Source organism: Loxodonta africana, chromosome 9 (genome assembly GCF_030014295.1).
Source record: "Loxodonta africana isolate mLoxAfr1 chromosome 9, mLoxAfr1.hap2, whole genome shotgun sequence".
Lineage (NCBI taxonomy): Eukaryota > Metazoa > Chordata > Mammalia > Proboscidea > Elephantidae > Loxodonta > Loxodonta africana.
The window spans coordinates 97,879,066-97,889,380 of NC_087350.1; positions in this window are offsets into that span (position 1 = coordinate 97,879,066).

Genomic DNA, 10,315 nt, shown 5'->3' on the forward strand with positions numbered 1-10,315 from the left:
AGTTTAAAAAAATACAGACAAAATTTCTTAATGGATGAACTTTATTAATATTCAGAGATTGAGTTTTTTACTCTTTTTCCAGTTTTTTGCATCCACACAAATGAAAAAACAAGTCAGTATATATCTCTTGTTTGATTGACAGATTTCAGATATAGGATCTGAGATTTTTTTTTTATCGTTTTCATTGTTCTGTAGATTTTCATTGCCATTTTCTACTTAAATTTTAATGGAATGAACTTGTATGTTTTGGGCCTAATTTTTCTCAGAAAAAGCTGTTTTTGGCTGGGAAGCCCTTTATTCAGCAGCCTTCTTAACTGCACTCCTATGTGCCCAGAACTGAAATAAGTACATTTTAATTTTTAATGTATAAATACTGGAAGCACTGGTGGCTAGTGGTTAAGAGCTATGGCTGCTAACCAAAAGGTCCGAAGTTCAAATCCACCAGACGCTCCTTGGAAACTCTATGGGGCGGTTCTACTCTGTTCTTTAGGGTCGCTATGAGTCGGAATCAAGTCGACAGCAATGGATTTGGGTTGGTTTGGGTATAAATACTTGTCTAGAAAACAGGAAAGGAAGCCCTAGTGGTGCAATGATTAAGGGCTGGGCAGCTAACTATAAGGTCAGCAGTTCAAACCACCAGGCTCCCTGTGGTAAAGATTACAACCTTGGAAACCCTGTGGGGTAGTTCTACTCTGTCCTACAGAGTCACTGAGTCAGAATCAACTCCAATGGCAAACAGTTTGGCTTTTTTGACTTAGAAAACAGGAAGGTAGCCCAATAACAATGTCATTACTGAAATTGTTAACAGTATCACAGTTTCAATTGAACTTATAGAGATGTAAGAATGCATGAAAAGAATCACTCAGCTCACCAAGGAGAATATAGACATTCTGGCAGAAAGCTAGTTCTTGCTGCTTTCTTCCTGCATTTGTTGCAGAAAGATACAAGTGGATCTGCAATGCAAAGGAGTTGAATGGAAAAGTTTAAATTTTTCTTAAAATGATGTTTTTGACAGCCAGTTTCAATGGTGCAACACGCCACAGCATTTTCATCTTCCTACTTGTCCTTTTTGAAGACTTCTAAACATTGCTTTTCACAGTATTTAAAAGCCCTTATACTCCCATACTTATTTTTCTATTTTCAACCCTGTGTCTGGTTGTTTAATCTGATTATTATAATTAATTGTTTTTGTAACTTATTAATGTCTGGGAAACCCTGGTGGCATAGTGGTTAAGTGCTACAGCTGCTGACCCTTGGGTCAGCAGTTGAAATCCACCAGGCGCTCCTTGGAAACAATACGGAGCAGTTCTACTCTGTCCTATAGGGTCGCTATGAGTCGGAATTGACTCGACAGCACTGGGTTTGGTTTTTTTTTTTTTTTGTTATTAATGTCTGACTTCCACGCTAGAACGTAAGCCTTGTGAAGGTAAGGTTCACAATTGTCATGTGCCCTTCCGGATCCACAGTACTTAGCAGACAAACTAACGTGGTAAAAAAAAAAAGGTAGGTAGTCAAAAAATGAATGAATAATTGAAAGGAGTCAGTCTGTGCTTCCCTCAATTTCGTCCACTTTGTCCTTGGGCAAATTACTTAATTCTTCCTCACCTGTAAAATAGGTAGAATGATATTCATTGAAAAGTAAGATTATGTATTAATTTCTGATAAGCTGTAACTGTCAAACAGACCAGTTCAGTAATTAATACTTAGCACATGTGATAGGCAGCCCGTCAGATGCCCCTGCCTCCTGGTGTTTATGCTTTTGTGTAATCCCTCCCCTTGAATGTGGGGTGAGTTACTGACTGGCTTCTCATATATAGAATACTTAAGAAGTAAGGGGATGTCTCTTCCAAGATTAAAACCAAAAAAACCCAAACCCATTGCTATCGAGTCGATTTCGAGATTAGTTTATAAAAAAGACTGTTGCTTCAGTGTTGGGTTCTTTCTCTCATTCTCTTGGGTCACTTGCTCTGGGGGAAACCAGGTGCCACGTTATCAGGCAGCCCTGTGGAGAGGCCCAAATGAGTGAGTTTAAAAATTGGATCTTCCCCAAGTTGAGCCTTCAGATGACTGCAGCCCCAGCCAACACCTCGATTGTAGCCTCCTGAGAGACTGATCCAGAATCATCCAACTAAGCTACTCCTAGATTCTTTACTTACAGAAACTTTGAGGCAATTACTGTTTGTTTTTTCCAGTCATTAAAATTTTGGGATAATTTGTTACACGTCAATAGATAACACAGCACAGTAGTAATTTGTTACACAGCAATAGCCCTCTGGCACAGTGATTAAGAGCTACAGCTGCTAACCAAAAGGTCAGCATTTCGAATCCACCAGCCACTCCTTGGAAACCCTATGGGGCAGTTCTGCTCTCTGTTCTGTAGGGTTGCTATGAGTTGGAATCAACTCCATGGTATTGGGCTTGGTTTTTGGTTTTTTTTACAGCACAGTAGTACCTAGAAGATAGTAAGTGGTCATTAATGGCGTAGCTCTTCCTTTAGTAATTATAACTGGGCTCAGCATATGATACTTAGCATCCTATAATGCTGATCCAAGTTTATTTAATATCAGTTCAATGGCAACAGGTTTGCTTTGGGGTTTTTTATAGCATTTACAATTGCAGTAAGAGAAGGGATGTAGAAGTGGAAAGACCGACTTTATCCAATTCTTTGCTCCATGAGAATTTGTTAAAAATGTCTTTCATATGGGGTCTAGTATTTGCTTTAAAATAGTACAGTGGGGATGGGGGAGGGGGAGTAGATAGATGTTTAGGAAAAACAAGATTAGACATATGTTGAAGTGGGATGGTGGATGCTTGAGTGTTCTTTATGTCATTCTCTGCTGTTGAGTCTTTTTAAAAAATTGCCATGGTAAGATTACTTTGTTTTGTTCTCTTTTACTTACGAAATCAGAAATTTGGGAATGAGGTGGGTCTTTAAGAGACCATCTAGTCAAAATTAACTCATTTGATAGATAAGGAAAATAAGGCCCAGAAGGGTTTCTTGACTTACCCAGAGTCTCCCAATCTCATTTTTGGTGATTTCATATTTGAATATTGAAGAGAAACTACCAAACTCATAGCTCTTTATTTTGCCAAACAGAATAACTTGCTCTGAGTTTCCTAAGATAGCCTCCCCAGCCTGAAAATATAAGCCTAATCACATTCCTGTGTGTAACCCATGTGTTTTAGATTGGCAGATTTTTTGGTTCTAGCCCCTCTCTTGCCAGTTTTGCAAAACATTGTTGCTCCTTACCTACAGGTTCCCTTAGCCACTGTTTTAGGAAGAGTTAAGAATAGCATCAGCAAACACTAGATCTGCTTTATTCATATGGTATGTAAATGGCCCAGTGTGTCCCAGACTCCACAGGGAATATTAGTACACTCTTCTCTTTGTGCTCAACTCCAGGATCTTATCTGGCTCAGGGCTCTGTCCCAGCATTATCAGAGTGGGCTCATCGGGAGTCTTTTGGAGTTACTCAGCACATTCTTTAGCCAGTCTGCTTTTCTAGGCCTGCAGGCCAACGTGGCTGGGCTAGGAGTGGGAAGGACTGGCACGAAGCTTTTGGTCCCGAGTTGGAGGATGAGTGATCCTAAGAACATTGTCCTAACAGTTCATATGGAAGAGTAGGCATTAGCAGAGGGAGGAAAACAAAAAGAAATGAGTAGAGAGGTTGAGCAGGAAGTATGTGTGACTATCTGAGACACAAGGCCTGCTGCCCGTGAGTGGCTTTTATGGACTCCTTGCAGCATTTTCTGTGGATAAAGCAATCCTCCGCCCTCAGTCTTTCCCCACTCTTCAGGATTTGTTCCTGTGCTAACTTGAACACCACCTCTTCACCTAACAACTCTAGTAAGCCCAGTCTTCCTAACTGGTACTTGTCCACACGCTTCCACGATAGCCAGATATGTTCCCAGTTTCCCACCTTAGAAGACTGTTTCCTGTCCTGACTAGAGCTCGATTCTGACCTGCTTCCTCCAAACTCCTTTTTGTAGTATTTCTCGCATCATCTCAAATCTTCCTGGCCAAAGACCTGGAAATATATGTATTCTTTATTTCAAAGATTAGCTCTTTAAAACAATAAAGAGCTAATCTTTGAAATAAAGAATACATATATACCATAGTAAACAAAATATAAACATAAAAACAGTGCTCTAATGAACTCTCTGTTACCCAGTTTCACCAGTTACCTCATGATCAATTTCGTTTCACCTATACACCATCCGCTCCCCACCTCCCACCCCCAAATATTTTGAAGCATTCAACATATTATTTCATCTGTAAATATTTTAGTATGCATCTCTAAAAAAGGACTTTTAAAAATCAAAATCAAAAGGCCATTTTCACCATTAAATTAATATTAATTTCTTAATGACTAAACCAAGCCCATAGCTGTCAGGTCAATTCCAACTCATAGCAACTCTATAGGACAGAGTAGAACTGCCTCATAGGGTTTCCAAGGAGTGGCTGGTGGATCCAAACTGCCGACCTTTTGGTTAGCAGCCTGAGCTCTTAACCACTGCACCACCAGGGCTCCTCTTAAGACAAAGGACCTAGAAATATTGATACTGCATTCTCTCTCACCCATTCCTATGGATCGATTCCTTTGGATACACCTCCTGCCTGGATACTGGTGATAATGCATGTGAACTAGAATGTTGCTCCATGAAGCAACTTCAGAGAATGTAAGGTAGAGACTTTTTTCCTCTGAGGTCTTCCCCTCTAAAAATGATTCATTACATGGATCAAAGATTCCATAATACATATGAATCAGAGACTGCCTAAACAATATCAAAGTAATTCTCAATTTTCAGTTTATATTAGACCTGAGTTTCCCAGGCTAACTATTATTTTACGTGCCCTGACAAAAAAAAAAAGGTTTGAGATCTGGTGCTGATTATACTTTTTAACACCTATTCAAATTTTCCCATTTTATGATTCCTTTCACACAGAAAAAGGAGAAATGAACTGATACTAATATTAGAAGCTGTCTCTAAAATAACACCAATGAAAACTATTTCAACCCTTTTTTGTTGTTCAAAGGAGCCCTGGTGGCACAGTGGTTAAAGTGCTGGGCTGCAACCCAAAGGCCAGTGGTTTGAACCCACCAGCTGTTCCACAGGAGAAAGATGTGGCAGTCTCCTTCTTTAGATTACAGCCTTGGAAACCCCATGGGACAGTTCTACTCTGTCCTCATATAGGGTAGGTATAAGTTGGAATCAACTTGATGGTAACAAGTTTGGTTTTTTTGTTTTTGTTTTGCTAGGTTCAAAGAAAAAAAAAAAATTTTTTTTTTTTTTTTAGGTTCAACCTCTTCTTTACTCTTAAGTGATCTCATTCACCCCCTTGGCTTTAATACCATCCATATGTTGTTCACTCTCAAACTTATGTCTCTAGCCCCAAATTTCCCTGAGTTATAGATTCGATCATCCAACTACCAACGTCATGGATTGAATTGTGTCCCCCCAAAAATGTGTGTCAACTTGGTTAAACCATGATTTCCAGTATTGTGCCACCCATGCCTCCATGTCCTCCATTTTGTGATTGTAATTTTATGTTGAGAGGATTAGGATGGGACTGTAACACCACCCTTACTCAGGACACCTCCCTGATCCAGTATAAAGGGAGTTTCCCTGGGGTGCGGCCTGTACCACTGTTTATCTTCCAAGAGTTAAAAAGGAAAGAGAAGCAAGCAGAGAGTTGGGGACCTTATACCACCAAGAAAGCAGCACTGGGAGTAGAGTGAGTCCTTTGGTCCTAGGGTTCCTGTGCCTGAGAAGCTCCTCTACCAGGGGAAGATGGATGACCAGGAATCTTCCTCTAGAGCTGACAGAGAGAAAAAGCCTTCCCCTGGAGCTGACGACCTGAATTTGGACTTGTAGCCTACTAGACTGTGAGAAAATAAGTTTCTCTCTTTTTTTTTAAAGCCATCAGCTTGTGGTATTTCTGTTATAGCAGCACTAGGTGACTAAGACAACCTCCAATGTCTAAATGGCATCTTGCCCTTCATAGGTTCAAAACACAACTCTTAATTCCCACTTTCACCTGCTACTCATTTTCCTCAAAAAAAGCTATTCCTTTCTAAGCCACCCCATTTCAGAATGGGGTGTTCTGCTCAAGCAAAACAAATCTAAGGGTTTTATTCTTCCATCCCCCCCGCCCCATTTACTCTATCAGGAATCCTTTGTGTTCTACCTCCTAAATCCATTGACTTTTCTTTATTTCTGCTGCTGCCACCCTAATTACAGCCACCAACATTTTTGAGGGGAGTAGCATTTCTGGTATAATACTATTCAGTCTCTCATATTTGATTGATGAAGTAGGCCTTATAAGACTTGTATTCAGACTATATGAAGAAGTCTTATAAGTCAATAATAATTAAAAAAAAAAAAAAACTCAGTTTAGAAATGGGCAAAGGTTTTGAATAGACATTTCTCCAAAGAAGGTATACAAATGGTTAATTAGCACATGAAAAGAAGCTCAACATCATTGGTCATTAGGGAAATGCAAATCAAAACCACAATGAAATACTACTTTACACTCAACTAAACCAAAACCAAACCCATTGCCCTCTAGTTGATTCAGACTCAACTATAGGACAGAGTAGAACTGCCCATAAAGTTTCCAAGGAGCAGCTGGTGGACTGGAACCGCTGACTTTTTGGTTAACAGCCATAGCTCTTAACCACTGCACCAACAGGGCTCTGTACACTCACTAGGATGGTTTTTTAAAAAAAAAAAAAGACAGCTAAAAATAAGTGTTGGCAAGGATGTGGAGAAATTGAAAACCTCATACACTGCTGGTGGGAGTGAAAAATGATGCATCTACTTTGGAAAACAGTAGATGCATGGTAAACATAGAATTACCAAGTTGCTGTGCGCCATGGAGTAGATTCAGACTCACAGTAACCCTGTGTAACAGAGAACTGTCCCATAGGGTTTCCTAGGCTGTGATCTTTAGGAGAGCAGATCATCAGGTCTTTTCTCCCCCGGAGCCACTGGTGGGTTTGAATCATCGACCTTTTGATTAGCAACCGGGTGCTTAACCACTGCATCACTGGGGCTCCTTAGAGTTACCATTGTTGTTGTATACCATCAAGTCAATTGCAACTTCCAACCCTATATGACAGAGTGGAGCAGCCTAGATGACCCAGCATTTCCACTCCAAGATAATTGAAAACTTATGTTCTCACAAATTGTCCATGAATGGTTATAACAGCAGCATTCATCATAGCCAAAAAATGGAAGCAACTCATATGCCCATCAGCTGATAAATGGATAAACTAAATATGGCATATCCATACAACGAGATATTATCTGACAATAAAAAAGGGATGAAATACAGATACCTGCTACCCATGAGAACCTTCAAACCGTCATGCTAAGTTAAAGGAACCAGTCACAAAGTCCACTCACAGGACTTTGTGACCGGTGTCTTTTACAAAGTATCTTTTTTGAGGACAGACAAATCCATAAGATTGGTAGATGCCAGAAGCTAGGGGGAGAGGGGACTGGGAGGAAATGGGTAGTGACTGCTAATGGGCATGAAGTTTCTTTTTGGGGTGATGAAAATGTTCTAAAATGATTATGGTAGTGGATCCACAACTCTCTGAATATACTAAAAACCCCCGAATTATAGACTTTAAAAGGATGAATTTCATGTTACATGAATTATATCTCAAAAAATCTGTTATTTTTTAAGTAGGTTTTATAATATTGACCTTTCAAAATATTCGTTATTGGCAAAATTTTAACTTTCTTCTAATTGGATATTCTAAGAACAAGAACATTCTTTAACGTCTCTTGAGTGGACCACTACATAGCCTCCTAACTGGTCAATCTATTTCCAGTCTTGCCCTATCCTAATCCATTTTCAATACAGCAGCTAGATTGATATTTTTAAGTCATATATCAGAGTATGTTACTCCCCTACTTAAAACCCTTCAAGTTTTCCTATATCACTCAGCATACAATCCAAACGCTTTACTATGGTTTTCAAGGCCCTATAAGTCCTGGCCCCGTCCATTCTCCATCTGCAGTCCAGTGAATTACTTAATATGGCCCTTCCAGCCGTAGTCTTTGTAGCTCCCATCAAATGACTGGGTGGGACTATGCAAATGAGGTACTTGTGGCCCACTAAGGAGATTTGATAACTTGCTAATAATGTAAATAAGGTGCATCACACCCTTGTGAGGGTGGGACCATGCAAATAAGGTGTATGTAACTCTAACAAGGGGATTGGTCAGTTTTGCCATCCTGTTAGGCTTAACGAGCCATCCCAGAGGTGGGAAGGGGGGACCTCATGACCACAAGGAAAAAGAGACGGGAGCAGAGCACACCCTTTGGACTTGGGATTCCTGCACTGAGAACTTCTTCAGCCTAGGAGACAGACAGCTATAACACCAGAGATGACTGAGAGATGGCAAGAAGCAGCAGCAAAGAAAAGGTAGCAACAGAGGCAGTAGAACCAGGAAGGACACCAGCAGGAGACAGAGTAGTGGGTATCCTGACTCACAGAGTGAGAAAGCTGAGTGTCTTCTGGCAGAAGGCTTGCTGGCAGAGTGGGGTGCCTCTGGACACTCACTGCCAGAGCTAAAAGACTTTTGGAACACTTACCAGAGCAGGGCAGTGGCCAGGCCCAGGGACCAAGGGCCAGAGAGAGACCTGCCTATGGGCACCACTGAGAAGAGCCTGTCCAGATGGAAAAACTGTATCCTGAGCATTCCTGAACCTGAATTGTGACCTTTTACTGCCCTAATAAACCCCATAATTTTGCTTATTGTCTGTGAGTTCTGTGTGGCCACTGCAACAAGTAGAGTGGGGTGGGAGGGAGGGTGGGTGTCAGAACTGGTGAAAAGGTTGGAGGGTGGAGGCTTGCCTGAGTTCTGCCTCAGGAATCAACCTTGGGCTGTTGATCTTGATTCTTGTTCCTTCTTGTGAAGTTAGAGGTCAGATTTTTTACACCATCCCATTCAGCTCTTCCCCCTGTTCACTGTATGTTCAGACATTTCCTCCATCATTAAACACCCAGGTTCGTTCCTGCCCCAGGGCTTTTTCTTAGATTCTTTCCTTCCTTCTCCTCAGATCTCAGTTCAGATATCACCAGCTCAGAGAGGCCTTGGCCTAAGCACCGTGCTCCCCCTGCTTTCTCACTGTCGTTTCACTCTATTTCCTTTCTAGCACTTAGTACAATCTGAAGCTATTTATTTATTGTGTAAGCATAGCAGGATGTTAGACAATATTCATTTTTGTACTTTTCTTTTTTCCACCTCCTGGGTATCACTGACAAGTGATATTTTTCCCCTAGTCAGTCAAGAAACTTCCACATTGCCTAGAGAGAAGCAGGGTTATTATCAGAAACGGCCTTAAGGATAGAGTTGTTGTTGCTGTTGTGTGCCTTCGAGTCGATTCCAACTCATAGCCACCCTCTAGAACAGAGTAGAACTGCCCCCTAAGGTTTCCAAGGCAGTAATTTTTCCAGAAGAAGCCCTAGCAGCACAGCGGTTAAGTGCTTGGCTGCTAACTGAAAGATAGTTCCAACACACTGCCTGCCTCAGGGAAGAAAGAAAGCCTGTGGGGCAGTTCTGCTCTGTCCTGTAGTGTTGCTGTGATGAGTCAGAAAAGACTCCACAGCACTGGGTTTGGCTTTTTGGAATCTTTACAGAAGCAGATCACCAGATCTTTTCTCCTGCGGAGTGGCTGGTGTATTCGAACCGCAGAGCTTTCAGTTAGCAGCCGAGCACTTAACTACTGCACCACCAGGGCTCCTCTAAGGAAGGGGTAAACCAGAACCAAACCCACTACGCTGAGTCAATCCTGACTCATGGCGACCCTATAGAATAAAGTAGAACTGCCCCCAAAGAGTTTCCAAGGCTGTAAATCTTTGTGGAAGCCGACTGCCACATCTTTGGTGGCTGGTAGATTCGAACTGATGACCTTTTGGTTGGCAGCTGAGCTGTTAACCACTGTGTCACCAGGGCTCCGGAATTTATACTACAGCAATAGAATTGAAAACTAGCTTCCCCTCATGATTGCACAACTCTATGAATATACAAAAACTGTTGAACTGGTGTGTGGAGTTATATCTCAACTAAGCTGTTACCAAAAGAGAGAGAAAGAGCCCACTCCACCTTTCTACCGGCTAGCACTGAAGGTGGATCACCAGAACCGGGGATTGGGGAGGACATCATTTGGTAAGACAGAGGAGAAATGGAGCAGGGGTCAGCACTGGGAGAGCTGTCCAGCACTTTCAGAGGCCAGCACCAGTGAGCATATAGGGGCCAATGCCTGCAGACCATCGATCACATTTAGCGGTACACAA